Consider the following 25,355-nt stretch of genomic DNA (forward strand, 5'->3'; position numbering starts at 1 on the left):
CAACGGCACAACAACAAACACACGCAGAAAATTATTTGCAATAGCTGTAAATTATGTCAGACCAAAATCCATGTTTATTTTCATGCCGTCATATATCACTAGATTCTGCAATGGGTGCACTCTCGACCTTGCATATTTCGGTATAGGATTTTTGCATTCTGTGTCATCGTGTAATCTGGCAAGAGCAAGAGAACTCCCCTATTGATAGTTGTCAGTGAAAACCAAGGTAGAGGAGGAGTAAAGTCACTATCAGCTGATGTTATGTAAACAAAGGCACTGCTGAGAGGTGCCACTGTAGAATCGTCAAGTGTAGTCCGGGGTTGAGTTTCTATTGGAATCCAAGATGGCCGACTTTTAACCAAGATGGCCAACTTTTAACCGGAAAATGGTTGCATTGTGTTATTTTCTTAAAATTTATGGAAAAGTTTTCCCAAAAATATTGGTTATATATAAAACTTTAATATATTTTCAAAAGAAAATCGTTTTATTTTAATATATATTTTTAAAGATGAGAACAATATGAGCAAATACATGAAAAATTAAGTTTTTTATTTATGCCTCTTTTTAACTGTGGTAAGCTAATGAATGTTCACCACAGAAAAATGTTACGAACAAATAAGCAACCATGCCGAATAGTGGGGTCCAGATTATGCTCATTCACAGCCATATTTACATTTTTGCCATCGTAACCTCTATACCATGATAGTAACAAAGGTTTTTGCAAAACAATTTGTTCGAGTTTATCTTTAATTTTATGGATCGCCAAGAAGTTGGCGCCGAGTATAACCATTTGGAGTATTTTCCATCGATAAGAAACCCACGACTGGAGCGATATGCAAGTGAAACGAATAAATTGATTATTCGGCTACATAAATTATTAACCAATTTACCAATGGATCCCGTACTGCGAAAACAACATGAACGCAATGTGAGTACTTAATTTAAACCGCATATAATGTTTATTTACTTTTATTTAATTATGAATTCGTAGATTTTTACATGGTTGGATGGTAGCTCAGTGAAATTATGCCCTAGTTGCGCCAAAAACTTTCACATTGCTCGCCATCAGCATCACTGCCGTTTGTGTGGAAGTATTATGTGCAATGATTGTTCAAAGTTCCTTCCAATAGAAACTGCATGTAAGTAACTTAATTGTCTCCTGTTCTTATGTCATAAAAAATAATTTATTTAAAAATTAGTGCAACTTGCCAGTTTGGCTACATCACAAAGCGAAGCTATCAAGGAAATGCAAATAAATCAAATCCACAGCACCATGGTATCGGTTCCTGTGACCATTGTTTGTGGCTACTAGAAACTCGGCAAGAAATGCATGAGAGTCGAACATACCGTCCGCTTATTTCACAAATTTATGCTAATACAAAAACTGCGCAAAGATGTATTACCCGATATAGAAATGTATTTAAAAATTGTTGGTAGTCTTTACGATGGAGAGTCTAATTTCACCATTGCCGACGCAAGTGCGTTCAGGGGAAAAATTGGTCATGTGGCTGAAGCTATCGATTTGCGGAGTAAACGTATATTAGCTGTACCTTGTCAAGAAGGTAGTCGAGAAGGGGCCCTAAAAAAAGCCATACGTTTATCATGCAGCCAACTAATCAAGCATTAGCAAATAACGCTAGCGGCGGTCAAATCAGAGGAAATAATGAGAACGATTATGCTTACGGGGTAATTTTTTTAAATATTATTTGGTACGATGTAACTGTTATTGTATTTTTCTTTGCAGTCTGACTTGCGATCTTTAGATAATTGGTCGGCGCAACCAGTAAATACACAAAGTGAAGATCCACTAGCAAATAAATATTATTAAGGGCTATATAAAACAAGCGCGGCAAGAAATGAATTTCGAAGTAGTGGAGATATTAGAACGTCCGTTTGAATATTTTCAAATAATATGCCAGTATTGCTATTGAGCATGTCAAAATAGTGTTGCGTAAGCTAATTTAAACTCCTTTTTACTACTAAATAAATATTGCAAATTCAATAAATAATTTTTTAAGAATAATTTTTATTTAAAAACTTAGCTTAGAACTAAAAAATAATATAGTAAATCTGTTAGGATGGTCAAACACTCCATTTGGGAACGAGTAGAATTCCTGATCGCCGGCGTACAGCTAAATTCTGACATTTAAAACGTGTACGTAGTTTGTGATTACAAAAATTTATAATTAAAATATAGAAAACATGGCTATTATAATTATCTCTTGATTTATCTTACAATAAAAAATGTGTTTTACTGTTCAGACGAATTGTTATGGTACGTAATATAAAATTTTTCACAATAGTTATCTCTTATGGTCCACTCATTATCAAATATAATTTCCATTTTGTCCATGAATAAGTTAACTAAAACGCTTAAAAATATATAGCATATTTATCTATATCATGAAGGTATAATTAATTTTTGTTATAACAGCTAAAATCTTTACTCTATAACAAAAATTGAAAATAGTATTTATAAATGTACAAATATAGTACTATAAATTTATAATTTAATATTATAGCATTTTCGCTTTCTGCAACCCGTTTTAACCTTTCGCCACCCTTATTCACCAGAGGTGGCCACGATGTTGTTGTTGTAAAAGTACACTTGAGGGGTAGCTTAAGTACTGTGAATGGCTCTTTTTCTATGGTGAATGGGACTTTCCCTACTCCTCTATACCATGGTGAAAACTCATCGAAAACACACATTGTCGGTCCGAAGGACTTAGATTCCACAACCCACAAATGTGTTTTCCATGTCGGTCCGAACAAAGTATTACATATATACCGACGGCATTCTCATTTCGGTAATATTAAACTTAGTAAAGCGAGTTTAAGGCGGTTGTGTTATATTATAAAAATAAAGTATATTTTTAAAATAACATTTTTCCAAATTATTAATATTTAATTTAATATTGTTAATTTACAGAAAAATTATGCAAAATGGGTTAAAATGAGCGAAGTCTTAAATTTAATAACTTTTACACGCATAAACCAAAATATCATTGATCATAACAAATTTATTATTTTAATTGGTATATAAAATGTATGTATAGTTATCATAGTCCGAAAATATAAAATCTTTTTTTACAAGAAATACATTTGTAGAAAAAAGTATAATTCTCCTTTTTTTTCTATTTTCCATATACACTTTTTCATCCATATAAAACTTTAAGCAGTTCAAGAGCTCGAAATATATATATACGATAATATAATATACAATGATAAAGCGGAGAATCTTAAGGGATAATATATAAAAATCAATATTATAGAACAGATGGATTATACGATATTTAAAAATTAATTCCAAACCATCCTGAAAAATCATGAAAAATAATTTATAATTGTTGCTTATCTTTCTTAGAAGTCGTAGGATGTTATTAGAAAACAATTTGAAGGTAAGGTGTACCACCAAAGTAACTCTTTTGACAAAGAAACATATGTGACCTGGTCCACGAAAAGGGAGTTAACGTGCGAAAACTAGTTTTCTGGGAAACAGCTGTTAAAAATAAAGCATCTCATCTTCCATCCGAATCAACTAAAAAGTGAAAATTGATTTTTTGACACCTAAGCTCCCTTTCCGTAGACCAGGTCACATATAGCTGCAAAGATAAAGTTCACAAAAAAACACTTCAATTGGCCATCTACAGTATGGAGAAATTTTATGTGGACCAGAGGTGGCCATATTAGCCCTCAGTGGCACTTTGAATCGTTCGGGCACGGGAGTTATTTAGTTGATATTGAAATTAGTTATTTTGAGTTAGGCTCCTTTTACAAAAAGGTCGTTGAAAAAGGTTGATATATAAATTAGTTTTTTATATCGAATTAATTAAGCTTGCTTTACAAACATAGTCGTTGACAAAATAGATAAGTAGTTATTTGGTTGATACTTAAATCAGTTTTTTATATCGAATTAATTAAGCTTGTTTTACATAAATGATGGTTGACAAAGTAGTGAAGTAATCGCAGTGCGAACATTCTCCACAGTAATTGCAGAAACACCCAGAATTACTACTCCCTTCCTTCCTTTGCCTTCCTTAGCGAGCAAAATGTGTTAAAATTTGAGCCCGTGGTAAAAACGCAGAAATCAGCCATCTTTGTTTGTTTTCATTTGAACAATGTTGCCATTGCTCAATACGCATATCCCAATATAGTTTTGTACACATATATGTCTTCAATTACAATTTTTTATAATATAAAATATCAAAACTGAAAACAAACTAATAAATAATAGCATTTGACTCTGATTTTAAGTTATTTTAAGAAAATTTCAAACATATTGAAGACAACTTTTATAATTACTACAGTATATCGAGATTGGCAACCCTGCGTTGTGAGAGAGCAATCAGCGGACACTTTTCTACGGCAAAAATCCAAATGCCGTGGATTCCTACGGCATCCTACGGAAACGAGTGAAGTGAGTTGCGTTTTTCGCTGTTCACTTACATTGCGAGCCCATAAGATAGGTCGCATCAGCTGACACGGGCCACGGGTCTAAGATATGGCTGTTTGCGAAACATGGCAGGTTTCATACAGTTTAAAACCTCCCTGCAAGACGGGTAGCTGTTAGCAAACGTGTAAGCGAATTGTTATTGTTCACTTTTGCATTCGTTAAAATATTTGTTACTTTTGTTCAGAGAGTGGGAAAAAAGTAACACATAGCTATTTGATGTTCAATGGTTATCTCGCTCTAACCAATGGCGAATATCGCATGCTGCCTTGTTCTAACAGAATACACACATTTGTTAGCAAATCTCTTCACAGTATGTTACGGGTAACAAATTATTTTGTTAGCGCTTAGCTTACCCATGTGTTATGGATAACAAAAAGTATTTGTTACCCGAATATCTGTTAGTGTTATTATTTTGGTTATCAGTTTGTTACCTTTAACATATAAGCATGTTAGGAAGAACAAGCAGTAACAAGATTATCTGTTACCCATTTGTTACTTCTAGCAAATTAAATTCTTTTAAATAAAACTCAGTTTTTTATTATTTCTCTTTATTTAATAATAAAATCAAAATAAAATGCACAATCTATAACAAATATTTGAATGAAATATACACTATTTAACTTTAATAATTTAAAACATACTCCATTATTTGGTTGCTGCACGCAATAGATTTGAATTTTACCAATGGTCCAAATGATTTCTGTAATATTAAAATTTTTAATTACACACACAACATTAAATTCACAATGCTTACCTTTTTCTCCTTGTTAACCTCTTTCGTTTTCTCTATATAAAAGAAATTAATAATATATATATATAAATTAGAAATTAATTATAAAATATCATATTATCAAATAGCGAACTTACCTCTTTAAAATCCAAAATAAACTGCGCTTTTCGTTTATTCTTCTTGAAATATTGGGTATTCGCCTCTCCTATTCTAACAAGTTAACATTACAGAATGTTTATAATGTCGATAGTTTTTTTTCTATCTTACTTACGTATTCTCCCATTCCATTGAAAATTCCAGAAAATGTAACAGTGTTAGTGAACAGCTGAAAATGTTTCAATGTGTTTGTGCAATCTGTTACCTCCGTCTTGCAGGGCTGTCTTATGTTATTACAGTGCGCATAGACTATGCAATATATTTTTGGTGCGTTTACATCGTCGCATATTATAAAAATTTGCACTTACATCGAGATAATTAGGGTGTGCTTACATTATAACATATATCTCCTCTACCCTGTGATTCGAGATTTTCCTGGATCTCCTTACAAAAATATATAATGTATGTGCGGATATGGGAGCTTCTCCAGAGGAGGAATATCCGAAAATAATATAATACGTTTAAAAGCTCAAAAATTTGCACTAAGAGCACATGGTATTTCTCTATGTTTTACTAAATTTTTCACGTCTTTTACTCTGGTATTTAAATATATACTCTAAGCATTGCAATAAGCTCACATTGCACATTTATTTTGTAAATTTTCAGCTAAATTTAGTAAAATTATGTTCGGACCGACATTGAAAACATTTTGAAAACACATTTGTATGTTGTGGAATGTAAGTCGTTCGGACCGACAATGTGTGTTTTCAATGATTTTCACTGACAACTATCAATACGGGAATTCAATTGCTCTTGCAAGATGATACAAAATGGAAAAATGCTATACCGAAATATGCAAGGCCAAGAGAGCAGAATCTAGTGATATATGACGGCATGAAAATAAACATGGGTTTTGGTCTGACATATTTAACAGCCATTGCAAATAAATTTTTGCGTGTGTTTGTTGTGCCGTTGCACCAAGAAGAAAATTCTGCAATTGGTGCACCGCGCAAGGGTTTTGCAAGAACAAGAGAATCCCCTTAACAGTGAGCAGCTGTATTTGTATGTATATGGAATGTAAACAAATATCAAGTGACAATTTAGGGCCGGCAAAATATGTCTTCCAAAAAAATCGATTAAACTGGAGCAGGCACCGATTATAATCAGTGGAATGTAAGTTTTCAAGTAGTTTTCGTGCGAAAACCAGTTTTTCCCACGAAAACATATTTTCATTGTCGGTTGGAACATAGTATAATTTAAAAATCACTTATAAACTTTATGGCTGAAAAGTTTAGAGTGTTTATATTTAAGAGGAAAATCAGCTTTGCCACACCTTAAAAACCAAAAGTGAAGGATTTTTCGGCGTCTCACAGCGTTTTCTTTGTTTGTACTTTCGAGTGATTATTTTTTCTTTATTAACTATAAAAAAAACTATAAAGAAGATTGTTCAAGCTAAAATTAAATATGTGAACACTTCCATATACATACATACATATATTAATATATGATTAATATGTCATTTATATGTAATAAACACAGAGAAATAAAATTGTTTGAGAATATTATAATATTTATTTGGTTGTAATATAACATTTTTATATGCATATTACAATTTTGTACTATCCTTCTCCGTCTATGTTGGCGGCCTTCGGCCGTGCTCTAAAAAAATAACCCTGGCCAAGCGAATGCTTGGGCTGACTGAAGTACTTTCGGGTAGTACTCCTTTCTGCGTTAAAAATAAAAAAATATATATTGAGTTTTTATTACAAAGTGGTTATATTTTTTGGTTATCATGCACTCATATCGAAAAAAATTTGAGTTTTCGTACTGTACTGTATACTTTACACTTTAATACGTAATATAATTATACAATATTACTTATACATATGTATATATATAATATTATTATATAATATTACTAACACATGTATATAATATTACTTATTAGCTTAATAAATTCAAAAAAAAAAACAAAAAAATACATATGCATGGATAGAGGAGTTTTTAAGAAAAAGAGGAATTTCAGCGAATTGCCTTATCATCACATGGCAGCGAGTTAAGGAACGTATTCCTTATAATAGTAACAAACAACAAAACAACCTTTAGTTTCAGTAAACAGAATGTATCAAAACAACCTTGAGTTGGAACAATTGAAATGCACTATCACTACAACAAACAATCCTAAACAAAGAAGTATCAAAACAACACTGAGTTTGAATACCACAACAACCTTATCTTAAAACAAAGAAAATGTATCCAAGCAAACAATATACATATATGTAAACAAACCTAAACAAATAATATAATCTGTAAACAAACTATCAACTAGTAATAAGTAAACATACTCGTTAGTATAAATACATAGAAGTTAAAACCATGCAATAAGTTAGTCTTAAGAGTACACATTTCGATGCAGCCCAAAATATATTCTTTTGACTAATTTTTACTTAATGTAAAAATTAACTGGGGGCTCAACCGGGATGGCAAATTTATTTGCTATCAAAAAAGCCACATTTTATTCCAAAAGGACTACATCAAAAAATTCCACAGGAAGCAGGACTTCCAGCACTAAATGTCTGAAAAAAGTGCAGAAACAAATGGCAATGGATGTAAGTATAAGTCCTGTAACAGCGGACAATACATCCAGAATGAATCAAAGCAGATCCTGAAAAAACAGACAGCAGCGAATTCAACAAAATTCACAACGGACCCTGGAACAGCAGACAGCGACAATTCCTGAAAAAGTGGAACAAGGTACAAAAGTATAAGTCCTGAAATATTGGATAATATTTTCACCAAGATTCGCAATAGACCCTGAAACAGCGGACAACGTTAACATATTCCCACCAAGAGGAGACACCAGAATCACTACATACCAAATTAAAGGATGAAAAGAAGACTAAACAAATATCAACAAAGAAATCTTTGGCATCAATCTCAACATCGACAACCTCCATCAGTCCCAATGGACGTGGATCGATTTTGTCAAACAAAAAATTCAGCAATTGTTAAAAGACGGAATATTACAGCCAATAATTGCAAAAAAGGCACCGAAAACAAGGCTAGCCAAAAAGCAAAATTGTTGTTGAATTCTCGAAAATTAACGCTAATTCAAAACGAACTAAAAGAAAACATCATATGAAACATGAAAAAATAATTAAGTATAGATATGTATTAATTATAAACATAAAAAAATCAAACACATACGAAAAGTCAAAATTTCCATAAACACAGCCAATAATTCTAAAAAGGCACCGAAAACAAGGCAAGCCAAAAATGAAAACGGTTGTTGAATTCTAGAAAATTAACGCTAATTAAAAACTAAATTATAAGAGAAAATAAAGCATCATAAGAAACACGCAAAAATTAGAATTTACTTTATAATATAAAAAGGTATATATTATAAACACAAAAAATTAATCCAACATAAGTATGTATACAATAATTAATTATTATAAGCCGACTCAAGCCTAGATGTTTTGAAATGAGGACATTTCATTTTAACATAGGGGAGAGTTAAGGAACGTATTCCTTATAATAGTAACAAACAGCAAAACAACCTTTTGTTTCAGTAAACAGAATGCAAACAACCTTGAGTTGGAGCAATTGAAATGCACTATCACTACAACAAACCATCCTAAACAAATAAGTATCAAAACAACATTGATTTTAAATACCACAACAACCTTACCTCAAAACAAAAAAAATATATCTAAGCAAACAATATACTTGTATATGTATACAAACCTAAACAAATAATAGAATCTGTATCTAAAGAAACTAGTAATAAGTAAACATTCTAATTAGTATAAATAGAAATAAGAAACATGTAATAAGTTAGTCTTAAGAGTATAAATAAAGAGTACACATTTCGGTGCAGCTCAAAATGTATTCTTTTGACTCATTTTTACTCAATGTAAAAATTAACTAGCGCATGGTTCAAACGAGTGTAAAATGTAATTTTTAAAATGAAGATGTTTTTTAGGTAAAAAAAAACCTGCTAAAAGTGTAAAATATGGATTTATTTAAAAGTTTTTAGTGTAATTTAGTTAATTTGAAGTGAAAAATGTGAATAAAGTGTGTTTAATGTGGTGAAGTAGCTTCTTGAAATGTTCGAATTTTTGAAGTTTAAGGTCGAATACCTCGTAAACTAAGCGTTTGCGGTACCTATAACCCCTAAATTTTTTAATTAGGAGGCCTTCCTCTTTCCAACGGTACCTTCAAATCAAATAATTTACGACTGTATTGAGGATGTTAAAATGATTACGAAAATTTCCATGAGAATGGCTAGTTTGAACTGCCAATGAAAGCATTGTTTGGTCTTGTTGTTCACCAGCGTTTAAATCTTTTATTTGTAACAATTTGTTAAGGATCATTCCCAAATTTTCGGAGTTCACCATGTTAATTCGACTTAAAAAATCAGCTATTTTATTTTCTTTACTGGTTATATAATCGATTTTTGCATCGTACTCTCCTAATTGCACTAACCAACGTTGTAACCTTGGATTTATATTCTTACCAGAATTTTTTTTCTGTAACAATTAAAGTGGTTGGTGATCTGTTTTTAGATCGAATCTCTACAGTATAATTAAGGTCTATAGTACTTTACTGACCACACTATCGATAATAGTTCTTTTTCGATGGTTGAGTTGTTTTTCTTGTGGGTATTTAATGTACGTGAAGCATACGAAATCGGATGGCCATCTTGTGTGAGAACTGCGCCATTAGCAAAGTTCCTAGCGTCTGTAGCTAAATTAAATCTTTTTGTAAAAAATGGATATGGAGGGATTTGTTATAATATTTTTTAAATTGGGTTATTAACGTTAATTTTTGCATCTTTTGTCAGATATGCGACCATTGGACAAGCTATTCTAGAATATTCTAGACATGAGACTGTCTCACGTTACAGAATCGCACGGTAAAAATCAATATGTCGTCTAGATATACAATACATATTTTGTTAATAAAATCTCGAAATACTGAGTTCATAAGAGGTTAGAATGTCGATGGAGCATTTTTAAAACCGAATGGCATTCTTAAGAATTCATAATGTCCTATCGGGGTAGAAAACTCTGTTTTCTTTCTATCGATTGGAAATTATGTGAAAAATAGATTTCTCTACGTTGTCATCAAAGGACTTCGCTCTTTCCAATTTGCATAACCGCGAAAGGGAGTCCGCAATATTTTCTTTTCCTCAGCGGTATATAACTTTAAATTTAAACGACTGAAGCCTCAAGAGCCACCGTTCAATTCTCGCAGGTGGTTTTGAAGTTGGCTTAAATATGGTTTCAAGCGGCTTATGATCGGTGACCAATTCAAAGTCTAGTCGTACTAAATAGTAATAGAACCTCTCGACAGCCCATACAAGCGCCAAACTTTCTTTTTCTGTTTGAGAATATCTTTTTTCTACCTCCGAAAGGCTTTTACTGGCAAAAGAAATAATATTCGGTTCATTGTTAGAATTGAACTGTATAAGGACTGCACCCAAAGCCACAGAACTCGCATCTGCAATGACCCTTGCTTTATTTGAGGGATCAAAATATGATGAGGTGGGTATGTTTGATAAAAGATGTTTCAGTTTTGCAAAAGCGTTTTGTTGTGTGGGGCCCCATATAAATTTTGCATCTAAGTTAAGTAGCTTTCTCAGCGGCTCTGTCGTATCAGCCATATCCGGTATAAAATTTCCGATGTACGTGATGAGGCCAAGAAAGCTTCTTGTTTCTTCTTTTGTTTGCGGTGCTCTAAACTCCAAAATTGGCAGTATCTCGGCCGAGAAGAGATTGTTTCCCATCTTTTATTACATAAAAAGTAGCGATAACTTCCGTACCCTTCTCACCCCTATTGGTGCCTCGAAAACATATAAGACTGTTAAAATTTTATTAGCTGCATAACCCTTAAATTGATTTACTGACTCCGTGCGGATGTCCCAAATGGTTGCTTTACTGGCATTCAACGCATTCCAAACCTCTTGACCTAACAAGTTAAACCTAGATCCTGAATCTATTATCATAGGGACAGTATGTCCACCAATGTGGCAACTTATCAACTCATTCGTCGATTCGCACGATTCCACTTGAAGGCAATCATATTCTAGGGAATCATGTGATGAGTCGTTGTTAGCTTTTTCGATACACCTAACTTTTGACGGATGTAATCGGCGCTGTTTCGAATTATTGTATTTTACATCGCCGAGTTTTCTTTTAAAACTCTTTGTTTTGCATTTACGTAAGTAATGCCCTATTAATCCACATTTATTGCATTTAGCATTTCTTGCTGGACAATTAATGTCAGAACTCACGCGCCCCGCCTGACCACATCTACCACACTCACCCCTATTATTCCTGCTCCCTTTTGATTTTGCAACCACCCTGTTTACTTCTTCACCCTCTTTTTTAGGCAACATGTCCTGCGATTGTTTATATATCTGCTCATGAATCTGGCAAGCATCAATAATTTCTTTCAAGTCGTGTTCTTTTTCAAGTAAGCGTTTTTTAAGCTCCACTGGAGCCCACGACTCAATGAGTTTATCTTTTAGAGCGATGTCTTCTATTTCGCTTTTTGTTTCGCCAAAATGACATTTAGAAGCTTGGTACCTCAAACGCAACAAGAAATTGTTAAAATTTTCGTTCTCCAAAGGCCCTATGTTTCTATAGGTGTGTCTCTCAAATGAGGAGTTTCGTTTTGGCGAAAAGAAATTATTTAATTTCTCGACTAAAATATTAAATACATCGACCGGCTGTTCAGTGTCAACTTCCACAATGGCCCCAGGGATATTATAAATTACATCTTGTAGTTGTGGCCCACCTAAGTGAAGCAGTTTGTTTCTTCGCTTTACCTCATTTGTAAAATCTTCCGATTGAAGATACAGAGTAAACGATCTCAGTCATTTTTCCCACTCGCCTCGTAATAACGCCCTATCAATGCTATCGCACAGGAATGGTTTAATTTCGCTCATCTTGCTTGCTTTTATTTCTTCTTTAGCCAATTTAATGCCCCGGACAGAAGTTTATTTTACCTGTTCAGTGGCTTTTAATTTCCAATTAAATGCTTTCCCAATTTAATGGCCACTGTATTTGTCGCTCAACAAACCAATTTAATGGGCAGCCTCTTTACTTATTCAGTTGCGCCAATTGAATGGCCTAAAAAAAAAGAAACGTCAAATGTTTATTTCATTTTCTCGCCAAATTCCCAATCTAATGGAACAAACCTTTGCTTATTAGCTTGTTTACTTTTTTTATTTTTGTTTGCTACGTCTCTTATTGACAGTTGTGCTGGTTTGCTGAATGTAGAGAAATATTTTCTCCTTCGCTATTTCATCAACTATGTATGTATGTATCAACTCGTTGCTTCGAGTCGACAGTTGTGCTGATTTGCAACTCGCTGCTTTTGACTCGCCAAGAAAAATCCGATGCAGAAAAACCGATGCTATTATTTGCGTGGAAGAAATTAAACAAATTTTAGTTTTTTCAACTGAAAAAAAATGTTTTGCTGCTACACATAATCCCAACCTCGTCGCCACTGTAAGAATCTACTTGTTTGCGTGAATAATAAAACAATCGTGTATAGTATATTACTCCGGTAATTTATTGTCTCGTCTTCACAGCTTCACAGTATAAAGAGTACTAAACTAGAATGTGTATACATGTACGTAATTTACTCGGTATTGGTAGGCTCTCGTTGTCCGCTCTCTGGTTCGGTTCTCCACAGTTTTCATCTACCAGTCATAGATAACTTGATCAGAATCTCTTTTCTTGCTCTCTCGCTTGTCAGCTGGCATTGCACCCTGATCTGTTTTTTGAGCTGGCAACAAAACACAATCAGGGTAACGCCAATCAGCACCCTGCAAGACGGGTAGCTGTTAGCGAACGTGTAAGCGAATTGTTATTGTTCACTTTTGCATTCGTTAAAATATTTGTTACTTTTGTTCAGAGAGTGGGAAAAAAGTAACACATAGCTATTTGATGTTCAATGGTTATCTCGCTCTAACCAATGGCGAATATCGCATGGTGCCTTGTTCTAACAGAATACACACATTTGTTAGCAAATCTCTTCACAGTATGTTACGGGTAACAAATTATTTTGTTAGCGCTTAGCTTACCCATGTGTTATGGATAACAAAAAGTATTTGTTACCCGAATATCTGTTAGTGTTATTATTTTGGTTATCAGTTTGTTACCTTTAACATATAAGCATGTTAGGAAGAACAAGCAGTAACAAGATTATCTGTTACCCATTTGTTACTTCTAGCAAATTAAATTCTTTTAAATAAAACTCAGTTTTTTTATTATTTCTCTTTATTTAATAATAAAATCAAAATAAAATGCACAATCTATAACAAATATTTGAATTAAATATACACTATTTAACTTTAATAATTTAAAACATACTCCATTATTTGGTTGCTGCACGCAATAGATTTGAATTTTACCAATGGTCCAAATGATTTCTGTAATAGTAAAATTTTTAATTATACACACAACATTAAATTCACAATGCTTACCTTTTTCTCCTTGTTAACCTCTTTCGTTTTCTCTATATAAAAGAAATTAATAATATATATATATAAATTAGAAATTAATTATAAAATATCATATTATCAAATAGCGAACTTACCTCTTTAAAATCCAAAATAAACTGCGCTTTTCGTTTATTCTTCTTGAAAAATTGGGTATTCGCCTCTCCTATTCTAACAAGTTAACATTACAATATGTTTATAATGTCGATAGTTTTTCTCTCTCTTACTTACGTTGCCAGAAGAGCAACGCTATAATTACTTGACGAAATTGATGTGAAATGAAACTGTGCGAACATATTTTGGCAAAATAAATGTTTATGTAAATTAATTAATGATTTTGTATTTTAGCATTTATATATGTATGCATTTTCAAAGTGTTTAATTTAGTGTTTTGTATAATTTATTATATACCCAATCAAATATTTTTCAGCAGCGGCATCATTGGCAAATGTTATAAAAAATGCGATTTTTGACAGCTCTCTCTCGAACCAAAGAGTCTCGTATCAATTTATCTATGTACCAGTATTTGATAAATACTGTTACGAATTTACTCTTGCTAGTTTACTTTGTTAGGTTCGTATCTCTGGATTGACAAATAAAATCAACACTGTTTAATTTAATTCAACAACTCTTTATTTCACAACTCGTCTACACTATAGCAGTTTACTCTTAGCACTGATTGATTACGTTGGCGCTGTCACGGCTTATATAGCCACGCACTTCTCGCTGATGCCGACGTGTCCTTCTAGAATATCGCGTCTGGAAATTACCAGAACATACGGCTATACGGCGCCAGACGTAAGCAGACAGTCGCGGCGCCAGACTCAGCAATTGTTTACCTAGACAAGCAGACAGTGCGGCGCCAGATGTCTATTGTTTCGACAAGCAGACAGCCGTGGCGCCAGATGTCTACAACAAGACAAATGCTATTCCATATACCTACAGCTATTGTTCATAATCAGGGATGCATATAGCAATACAAATAAAACTTAATACTACTTTTTGTAACACTGCCCTCCACTAAAGCCTAATCGTCCCGATTAGGCACAAATCCTCTTGAACCAAATGGGGCGAGCCTCTCCAAATTTACTACTTTCATTTTACATCTTGCTTTTCCATTTCTTTGTATGCGGTATACCACGTCATTAAGTCGTTTCATCACCATATAGGGTCCTTCCCAGGCTGTCTGTAGTTTCGGGGACAAGCCTTTCTTTCGAAGTGGATTGTACAACAGGACCAGATCACCTTCTTCGAAACCTTTTGAATTTGCCGCTTGATCGAACCGGTCCTTCATCTTATTGCTCATCAGATGCGTATGCTGTCTTACCATTAGATGCAATTCATTCATTTCTTCCTTTAAGGCAGAACAATAATCTCCATCATTTCTTACAGCTGTAGGATTCGTTCCAAACTTAAGATCAGCAGGGAGTCGCAGATCAGATCCGAAAATAATCTTTGCTGGCGTGTAACCAGTTGTCTCGTGCTTCGCTGAACGATACGCCAGCAGGAACATCTGGATGCACTTGTCCCAATTCCGTTGATCTTTATCAACGATTTTCCGCAGATGTTCTTCGAGCGTTCGGTTGAATCTCTCCACCATTCCATCTGATTGTGGATGTAACGCTGTTGTCCGTGTCTTGTGGATGCCCAATAATGTACAGACTTCTTGGAAAATGGAAGATTCGAAATTCCTGCCTTGATCTGAGTGTAATTCGACGGGCACTCCGAACCTTGTTATCCAATTTTCTACAAACGCTTCGGCTACTGTCTTCGCTTCTTGGTTTGGTAAGGCATATACTTCTGGCCATTTACTGAAATAGTCCATGACAACCAGTAGATATTTGTTTCCGGCCGTACTGGTTGGAAACGGACCTGCAACATCCATTGCGACTCGTTCAAATGGTGATCCCACGTTGTACTGTTGTAGCCTACCGCGACTTTTGGCTTTAGGACCTTTAGCTGCCATGCACTCTACGCAATTACTTATCCATTCTGCTATGGAATCTCGACAACCGATCCAGTAGAACCGTTGTTTAATCTTCTCTATAGTTTTTGTAATCCCAAGGTGCCCTCCACTAGGTCCATTGTGATATTCTTTCAATACTTTCGGGATCATGGACTTCGGTACTATGATCAGCAGACGAGACTGGTTACCATCTTCGCTTTCCCAGGTACGATGAAGGTATCCATTAACGAGGTTTATGCTGTTCCATTGGGCCCAATATGCTTTTGCCGCTGGACTCTCGCTACTTATTTGTTCCTTTGGTGGTCGTACCCCATTTTCTTTGGCTATTATCAGCTTTGCAGGATCAGGGTCCTCCAGCTGATTGATTCTGATGCGGTGAGGAGTCCAATCATCTTCAGGTTCTATATTCAGTAATCGCACGTCGATTATACCTTCTTTTCCTTCTGATTTGGAGCAATGTTTACATTCCAGTGGACAAGGGCGACGTGATAATGCATCCGCATTTTTGTGGTGAATCCCCTTTCGATGTTCCGTTTCGAAGTCGTAATTCTGTAATCTTTCGATCCATCGTGCAATTTGGCCTTCCGGATTCCTAAACTGTAATAACCATTTTAATGCTGCATGATCAGTCCTCAGCAAGAATCGTTGTCCATACAAATACTTGTGGAAATGTTTTACACATTCCACCACAGCTAGTAGTTCTTTTCGCGTCACACAGTAGTTTTTCTCTGGTTTCCCGAGCACTCTGCTGTAATACCCAATTACTCTTTCTTGTCCGTCGATGAGCTGAGACAGGACACCTCCAATTCCATAAGCGCTCGCATCTGTATCCAGGATGAATTTCTTTCCAGGTATTGGATAAGCCAACATCGGCGCCGTACAAAGTAGTTCTTTAAGCTGCTCAAACGCTTTTTCTTGTTCCAACTGCCATACAAACGGGCGATTCTTCTTTGTTAAATCATGTAAACTTCTAGCCACGTTCGCAAATCCAGGTACAAAACGGCGGTAATACGTGCATAAGCCGAGGAAGCTGCGGAGTTCATGTATGTTGGTGGGTTGAGGCCAATCTTTAACTGCTTTTATTTTTCCCTCCTCGGTGTGAATCCCCTCAGTTGACACTTTATGTCCGAGATATGTGACCTGCTTCTTCCATAATGAACACTTTTTGGGATTCAAGCGTAATCCGGCTGATGCTATTCGCTGAAAGACTTCCTCTAGATTTTTCAGATGATCATCAAAACTTTTTCCCATGATAATAATGTCATCAAGATACACCAAACATGTCTTCCAGTTGAGTCCTTTTAACACATGTTCCATCAGTCGTTCGAACGTTGCAGGCGCATTACATAACCCAAATGGCATCACAGAGAATTCCCATAACCCGTCGCCCATACTGAAAGCGGTCTTTTCACGGTCACATTCATCAATCTCGACTTGCCAATATCCACTTTGTAGATCTAATGTAGAAAACCATTTCGCTCCAGACAAGGTGTCTAAGGTATCGTCGATTCTCGGTAGAGGATAACTGTCTTTCTTTGTGACATCATTCAACTTCCTATAATCTACGCAGAAACGGGTGCTACCATCTTTCTTTTTAACTAAGACGATAGGTGAGCTCCATGGACTTATTGAAGGTTCGATTACACCGTTTTTGTGCATGTCTTCAATAATTTTGTTAGCATCCTCACGTTTTGCTAGTGGAACCCTACGCGGAGCTTGTCGGATTGGTTTAGCATCTCCTTTATTTATGCGATGTTTGACAATGCCGGTTCTTCCTGTGTTTCCTTCGTTTGCAAATATGGATGCGTATTTTTCTAATAGTTTTTCTGCTTTTAATTTTTCATTTCCATGCAGTTCGTTCAGTAAATTATTTAGGAATGTAGGACTTATCTGCTGTGGCTCAATAGTAGGCTTTTGTTCTGACCGTTCGCATCGTGCTATTGCACTTATATTCTGGCACTGTCCAATTACTGCTCCTTTCTTCAGCCTTATAGGCGTGTTGAATTCATTCACTACTCTGACCGGAATGGTGGCGTCTTCTCTAGTTTTCACAAGCGTTCTTCCTACCAATATGGGTGTATCTATTTTTGTTGGTTCCACAATCCACAACTCTTCAGTCCCACCTCCTCCATTCACTTTAGCCCATACAATCGCCTCAGATTTTGGTGGAATACTCTGATTATCATCAACAATCACCCTCTTACTTTCAACGTTGGTCACATATCCGGTGTTTATAGGCATCTCCATGTTCTGGCAAAACAGCATTTGCTTGTTTAAATCCAAAGTAACCCCGTGATCAATCATGAAATCTACTCCCATTATAATTTCATCCGTGATTTCTGCTACGATGAAGGTGTGATTAACTTCCAGGGTACCAATCATCACTTTGCAAAACACTTTTCCCGCGACAGCTGCTTCCTCTCCGGTGGCCGTTCGAAGCTTGCAACCGACTAATGGTTCAACCGTTCCTCTTACCACATCCGGTCGGATAATTGAATGTGTGGCACCAGTATCCAAAGTAAGCGTTGACAGTCGTCCATTTACGATACCGTTGATAGTAAGATTGTTGTCATGGCGACCTATTTGTGATATCGAGATGGTGGGGCAAATAGTTGTGGGAACCAGCTCGCGCCCCTTTGAACTGTTCCATTTTAGTTTAACGACTTGTGAGATGTGGATGCTCCGTCCTCGTTATCTGTTGGTTGTTTCCGTTTTGATGGGTTTACTTTTATATTGCAATTTCGGGCAAAGTGATCCGCTTTTCCACAGTTGAAACATCTGCCTGTTGTATTTACTCGCGGTGCAGCAATTGTCTTCAGAGTCTTCAATATTTCCTCCATCAGCGCCGGTTGTTCCATTTCAACCCTTTGTACTTTGGGTGCTGGTTTACTTAGTAGGGAAGCTGTTTCCTGTGTGAGGGCGTGCGAAACCGTTTCAGCAAACGTTCTTTTTGGCATTGCATATGTGGCGCGTTTGGTGTCCACATCACGAATTCCATTTATGAAACATTGAATTTTTACCCTCTCAATGTAATCCACAGGTGCATCTGCATTTGCCAAATGAGCCAGTCGTTCTATTTCAGTTGCGAACTCTTGCAATGACTCGTTCATCTTCTGACCCCTATTTTGCAGTTCGATCTGGTATATTTGTTTCCGGTGCTCACTACCATAACGTCTTTCTATCGCACTCATCAATGCCTCATAGTTGTCCCGTTCACAGTCTGGAATAGTCTGAAGGATTTCTGCTGCCGGTCCTTTCAATGATACAAACAAGGACGCCACTTTGTCCGCTGCATTCCAGTTATTGGCCGTTGCTGTCTTTTCAAACTGAAGTTTGAAAATTTGAAATGGAATACTTCCATCGAATGTGGGTGCCTTCAATCTTTGATTATTTGTTGATGGTGCAGGGCCATGTAGTTGCAGTTCTCGCACACGATTACTTAATTGCAGAACTTCTGATTTTAAATTTTCTTCGCCATTTTTTAAAGTGCTTAATTCGTCTTCAAATTTTGAAAATTTCTCTTGCACTTGTTTTTGTAGTTGTGTAGTATTTTCCGTAATCTGTTGTGTAAGGCGAGACTCTAACTGTGATGTATTTTCAGCTATTTGCGTCATTTGCTGTGCCAGACGATTTTCAGTTTGCACTGCATTCTCTGCCATTTGCTTAATAGCCACTAACAGCATGTTCATGTCCACACTTGATGATGTTCGTTGTTCTTCTACTTTTTCTTCTACCTTTGTAGAAGTTTCTGGGCCATCAAATTCGAATTCGTCGACATTAATTCCATCCGCTTCCATTGCTTCACGTAATCGTGCCTGCAGATCCGCCTTTTGCCCGCTTATCGGCAAATTACGCCCCTCCAGTTCCTTTTTTAATTGCTGAATTCTCAATTCTCCGAATTTAACCATTTTGAATTTGGATTATTTGACAATCCCACTTCTGACACCAATTGTTACGAATTTACTCTTGCTAGTTTACTTTGTTAGGTTCGTATCTCTGGATTGACAAATAAAATCAACACTGTTTAATTTAATTCAACAACTCTTTATTTCACAACTCGTCTACACTATAGCAGTTTACTCTTAGCACTGATTGATTACGTTGGCGCTGTCACGGCTTATATAGCCACGCACTTCTCGCTGATGCCGACGTGTCCTTCTAGAATATCGCGTCTGGAAATTACCAGAACATACGGCTATACGGCGCCAGACGTAAGCAGACAGTCGCGGCGCCAGACGTCTATTGTTTCGACAAGCAGACAGCCGTGGCGCCAGATGTCTACAACAAGACAAATGCTATTCCTAGACAAGCAGACAGTGCGGCGCCAGATGTCTATTGTTTCGACAAGCAGACAGCCGTGGCGCCAGATGTCTACAACAAGACAAATGCTATTCCATATACCTACAGCTATTGTTCATAATCAGGGATGCATATAGCAATACAAATAAAACTTAATACTACTTTTTGTAACAATACCTTTTGAGAGATCGTTAGAAGAAAAATATTGTGCTTTTCCTAATTTATCCATGATATCATCGATATTAGGTATCGGGAACTTATCGCTAATAACAATTTCATTTACAGCACGATTCTGTAAGCAGTCTATAGTCACTATTTGAGACATTTTGAGGTAAAGTCTCAATTTTCGATTAGTTACTATTCGTTAAACAGTCTCTAGCATTAGTCACAAAAGATTGTTTAAATTTGAGACTTGATAGTTAGCAGGTCACAAAACGGAAGAGAACTCTTCGATTGTTGTTTTTTTATTTTTTGTAAGCAACTTAAACATGAAAAGGTTAAAAAAAATCAATTTTACATAAATTTCGTAAATATTATGAAACAAAGTCAACATATATTTTTATTTTTATTGATAATTATGTTTTTTGACCTTGTTATAGAAAATTTAATATTTGTTATGGACATATTTATTTTCACTCAAGTGTAAAAATATCTCAGAATAATCAAATGTAATAGATTTTGGGACTGTCACTTACAGAATAGCAAAATCGTGTCAAGTCACAAAAAATTTCTCTAACTTAAAATCTCAAATTTAGAGACTTGTGACTGTATCACAGTATAGAACCGCACAGTTAATATCCTATTATCGACAACGATACGCCATTTTTTATTTCCGTCAAGAACTGTTGTAAGCAGAGTGACTTTCTCTAATTATATTATGCTCTAACATTTCTTTAATTTGTTTTTGAATTTCTAATTCATGAACTTTTGGATATCTATAAATTTTCGAATAAATAAGTATATCGTTTGTTGTAATAATGCTTTGAAAAATAATTCGTTAAATTCTTGTAATAGATCTTTTATCCATTGGTTTTCTACGATATTCAAATGATTTAAATTTTGGTTATTCATATCACTGAATTCGAGTGCGCAAATTTCCGTTTTTTCATAAAGAATCCATTGATCAAAATTAATTATGTTTCCTAATATGTTAATAAATGTTTTTTCTACATCAATTTTAGCTTTAAAAGGAATAAGAAAATTTTGTCCTATAACTATAATAGCTCCGTATTTATTGTTATTAAAATCTATTACTTTCCAACATGTGCGTTCGATCTGTATGAAATCGTTTCGCCATACGCGACATACAAATCCATTTTGCGTTTGTTCTTCAAACAATGAATATGTGCGACAAGCAAGCGGAAAATTGTTCGTCCGCGATCTTTCCTATTCGGCGACACTAGAAAAATGAGATTTTGTATGCACACAGCGCCATACACGACATACTTGTGTGCACACCGATCGTTAAAAATCAAACATTTTCCCAAACATGGATTGGCATGCGCACAAGCTCATACACAAGTAAACCGCAATCGCACACACCCCGATCGAACGAACATGTGTGTCGTGTATGGCCCCTTTAAGACGTTAAATTCTTTCGTAAAGGGTGATAAAATTTTAAATTTCATATCATTAATTCCCTTGATAGTTCCATAACATAATGTTTTGGAAAGTTTTTCTTTTTGAAAATTTTCGAGTGAAGCGTTTGATTTTATAACGCTGGTTGTTGAACCTGTATCTATTAGCCATTTAATTTCGTGATTTCCTATTGTTTCCGTTATTATGGGGAGTTGAGGGTTTGAGGCGCTGTTAAAAAATTTACTTCTTTTTCTTCACCTTTGCCAATTTCTATCAGCTTTGAATTATTGGACAAACGACTTGTACTTGGGTTTTAATCAACGCTCATATGAGAACTTTTAGTATGTATCGGTAAATTTGGTTGCATTTTGTTTGTAGAATTGTTGTACCCATAACCGTAATTATTCCGATTGTTGTACTTGTTTCAATTAAAGTTTGTACTGCGTATGTTATTGTTGTTGTTCCCACTTTGTTGTCTATTTGGTTGTTTATTTTCGTTATTTGTGTGTCTACTGTCTGAAATTTTACTATGCTCTGTTTTTATGGATATACATATTTTCGATGTCTAAAATCTATCGCTCTTTTGACTTGAAGCAATTTTAATTTTGAATACTTTATGACAATATCATTTAATGTTTCGTTCTCGGTTATATGTGCTCTTATAGGCCTATCGATTTCCTCTAAAAACATTTTTTTTGCTTCTATTTCAAGGTGCTCGTTGACTTCGTTAGCTGTAGTTTGCTTTAAGTTGTTGTTGTTTTTGGCTTCTTAGACACGCGGGTTCAGTACACTTCTAAGCAAAATTTAGACACGACACGAAAAATCACCGAACTAAAAGTTTTTCATTAAAATGTTCAAATTTCTTACAATTTACGTAAAGAGATAAAATTTTGTTTAAAAAATTAACAAATTTTGGCTATTTCGATTTGCTATTTTTTGTTCCTGTTTATTTTATTTTTTGTTTGATTTGCTGTTTAACCGGAATGTTTGGTGCTGCTGTTGTAGTTTTTTGCTTTTTTTTACTGTTTTCCTAACTATTGTTGTGGTTGTTTTATTTGTTTTATTAATTGTTGCTGTTAATTTGTTTTGTTGTTTGCAAATTTTGAGACTATTTTTTGCTGTTGTATTTTAGCTTTGGGTTTACTAGCATTGTATGCTAGTTCACGGGTTTTAACGGTGGTAGAATTATTTTTGCTTTTTTGAATTCCGCTTTATTTAGTTTAATTGTTAATTTTTAAATATTTGTATTTGTTGCGTTTTGTTATTGTGTGCGTTTTGCTATTGGTTGTTGTCACTATTACTGTTATTGTTTTATTCGGGTGATTCTATTCGATTGATCGTAACCGTATATATTATAACTTTTTTTTTTTGGTTTTGGCACATAAAAATGTATGTAGTTGGTTTTTTTTCTAATTTTATCTTTTTCGCAAAACTATACTTTTTTGCTTTTTATATTTACCTATATATATGTATATACATACCGCAAGTTTTGCTTTGTCAAAACTGTACTTCTTCTCCTTCACTGGCTTAGACACCGCTTACGCGATTATAGCCGAGTTAACAACAACGCGCCAGTCGTTTCTTCTTTTCGCTAAGTGGCGCCAATTGGATATTCCAAGCGAAGTCAGGTCCTTCTCCGCTTGGTCCTTCCAACGGAGTGGAGGTCTTCCTCTTCCTCTGCTTCCCCCGGCGGGTACAGCGTCATTCGGACAACATGACCTAGCCATCGTAGCCGATGTCTTTTAATTCGCTGAACTATATCAATGTCGTCATATATCTCATACAGCTCATCGTTCTATCGAATGCAATATTCGCCGTTGCCAACGCGCAATGGACCATAAATCTTTCGCAGAACTTTTCTCTCTAAAACTCGCAACGTCGACTCATCAGTTGTTGTCATCGTCTAGGCCTCTGCACCATATAGCAGGACGGGAATAATGAGTGACTAATAGAGTTTTAGTTTTTATTCGGCGAGAGAGGACTTTGCTTCTCAATTGCCTACTCAGTCCGAAGGAGCACCTGTTGGCAAGAGTTATCCTCCGTTGGATTTCCAGGCTGACATTTTTGGTGGTGTTAATACTGGTTCCTAAATAGACGAAATTATCTACAACTTCAAAGTTATGACTGTCAACAGTGACGTTAGAGCCAAGTCGCGAGTGCGACGACTGTTTATTTGATGACAGGAGATTTTTCGTCTTGCTCTCGTTCACTGCCAGACCCAATTGTTTTGCTTCCTTGTCCAGTCTGAAGAAAGCAGAACTCACGTCGCGGGAGTGGAGGCCGATGATATCAATATCATCGGCATACCCAGTAGTTGAACACTCTTCTAGAAGATGGTACCTTCTCTATTTAGCTCTGCAGCTCGAACTGTTCTCTCCAGAAGCAGGTTGAAAAAGTCGCACGATAGGGAATCGCCTTGTCTGAAACCTCGTTTGGTATCGAACGGCTCGGAGAGGTCCTTCCCGGTTCTGACGGAGCTTTTGGTATTGCTCAACGTCAGCTTACACAGCCGTGTTAGTTTTGCGGGGATACCAAATTCAGACATCGCGGCATAAAGGCAGCTTCTTTTCGTGCTGTCGAAAGCAGCTTTGAAATCGACGAAGAGGTGGTGTGTGTCGATTCTCCTTTCACGGGTCTTTTCCAAGATTTGGCGCATGGTGAATATCTGGTCGGTTGTCGATTTGCCAGGCCTAAAGCCACACTGATGAGGTCCAATCAGATAGTTGACGGTGGGCTTTAATCTTTCACACAATACGCTCGATAGAACCTTATATGCGATATTAAAGAGACTAATCTCACGGTAGTTGGCGGAGATTGTGGGGTCTACTTTTTTACGGATTGGGCATAGCGCACTTAAATTCCAATCGTTTGGCATGCTTTCGTCCGACCATATTTTGCAAAGAAGCTGATGCATGCTCCTTTTCAGTTCTTCGCCGCCGTGTTTGAATAGCTCGGCCGGCAATCCGTCGGCCCCTGCCGTTTTGTTGTTCTTCAGGCGGGCAATTGCTATTCGAACTTCTTCATGGTCAGGTAATGGAACGTCTGCTCCATCGTCATCGATTGGGGAATCGGGTTCGCCTTCTCCTGCTGTTGTGTGTTCACTGCCATTCAGCAGTCTGGAGAAGTGTTCCCTCCATAATCTAAGTATGCTCTGGGCATCGGTGGCTAGATCACCTTTGGGGGTTTTACAGGAGTATGCTCCGGTCTTGAAACCTTCTGTAAGCCGCCGCATTTTTTCGTAGAATTTTCGAGCGTTACCTTTGTCGGCCAGCTTATCAAGCTCTTCATACTCACGCATTTCGGCCTCTTTCTTTTTCTTTCTGCATATGCGTCTCGCTTCCGAATAGAAAATCGTTCGGCGGTCTGTTGTGATTGTAGCTTCTTGACGTCGAATCTTCCTTGTGTTTGTTGGCGTGCGTTTTTTGCTGCACAGAGGCGGGTGCGAATCTTGGCTGCAACAAGATGGTAATCCGGAGACAACCAGGTAGCTTGATGAATCTTCTTATGCTGGAATCTAGTACTACAGATAACCATATTTCGGGCCCTGGCGAAGTCGGTCAGCCTCAACCCATTTGGGAATGTTTCGTCGTGGAGGCTGAATTTACCGACCGTAGTACCAAAGATACCTTCTTTGCCCACCCTGGTGTTAAATTCGCCAAGCACGATTTTGACATCATGGCGGGGGCATCTCTCATAAGTGCTTTCCAAGCACTCATAA

General features: G+C 36.0%; 2 protein-coding genes, 1 long non-coding RNA gene and 1 pseudogene across 3 annotated transcripts in view; 2 read left to right on the forward strand and 2 right to left on the reverse strand.

Annotated features, from left to right (window-relative positions):
• Window positions 1–25,355, forward strand: part of LOC125777132 (uncharacterized) — a 223,663-nt gene that overhangs the window by 58,632 nt on the left and 139,676 nt on the right. The gene's annotated exons all lie outside the window — the stretch shown is intronic.
• LOC125777190 (rabenosyn-5-like) lies at window positions 710–2,009 on the forward strand (annotated as a pseudogene).
• On the reverse strand, window positions 5,822–13,124 carry LOC125777230 (uncharacterized). The gene is made up of 3 exons (XR_007422190.1): window positions 12,788–13,124; window positions 12,487–12,704; window positions 5,822–12,418 (listed from the first exon to the last, which is right to left on the reverse strand). It is a non-coding gene; the product is annotated as an uncharacterized LOC125777230 (long non-coding RNA).
• The window catches only part of LOC125777124 (uncharacterized), a 172,901-nt gene continuing 163,163 nt past the window's right edge, over window positions 15,618–25,355 (reverse strand). Inside the window, exon 2 of the mRNA XM_049451305.1 lies at window positions 15,618–15,747. The gene's annotated coding sequence lies outside the window, so the exon portion shown is untranslated. The remainder of the gene's footprint in view (window positions 15,748–25,355) is intronic.

This window comes from Bactrocera dorsalis, chromosome 3, assembly GCF_023373825.1.
Source record: "Bactrocera dorsalis isolate Fly_Bdor chromosome 3, ASM2337382v1, whole genome shotgun sequence".
In the NCBI taxonomy this organism is placed as follows: Eukaryota; Metazoa; Arthropoda; class Insecta; order Diptera; family Tephritidae; genus Bactrocera; species Bactrocera dorsalis.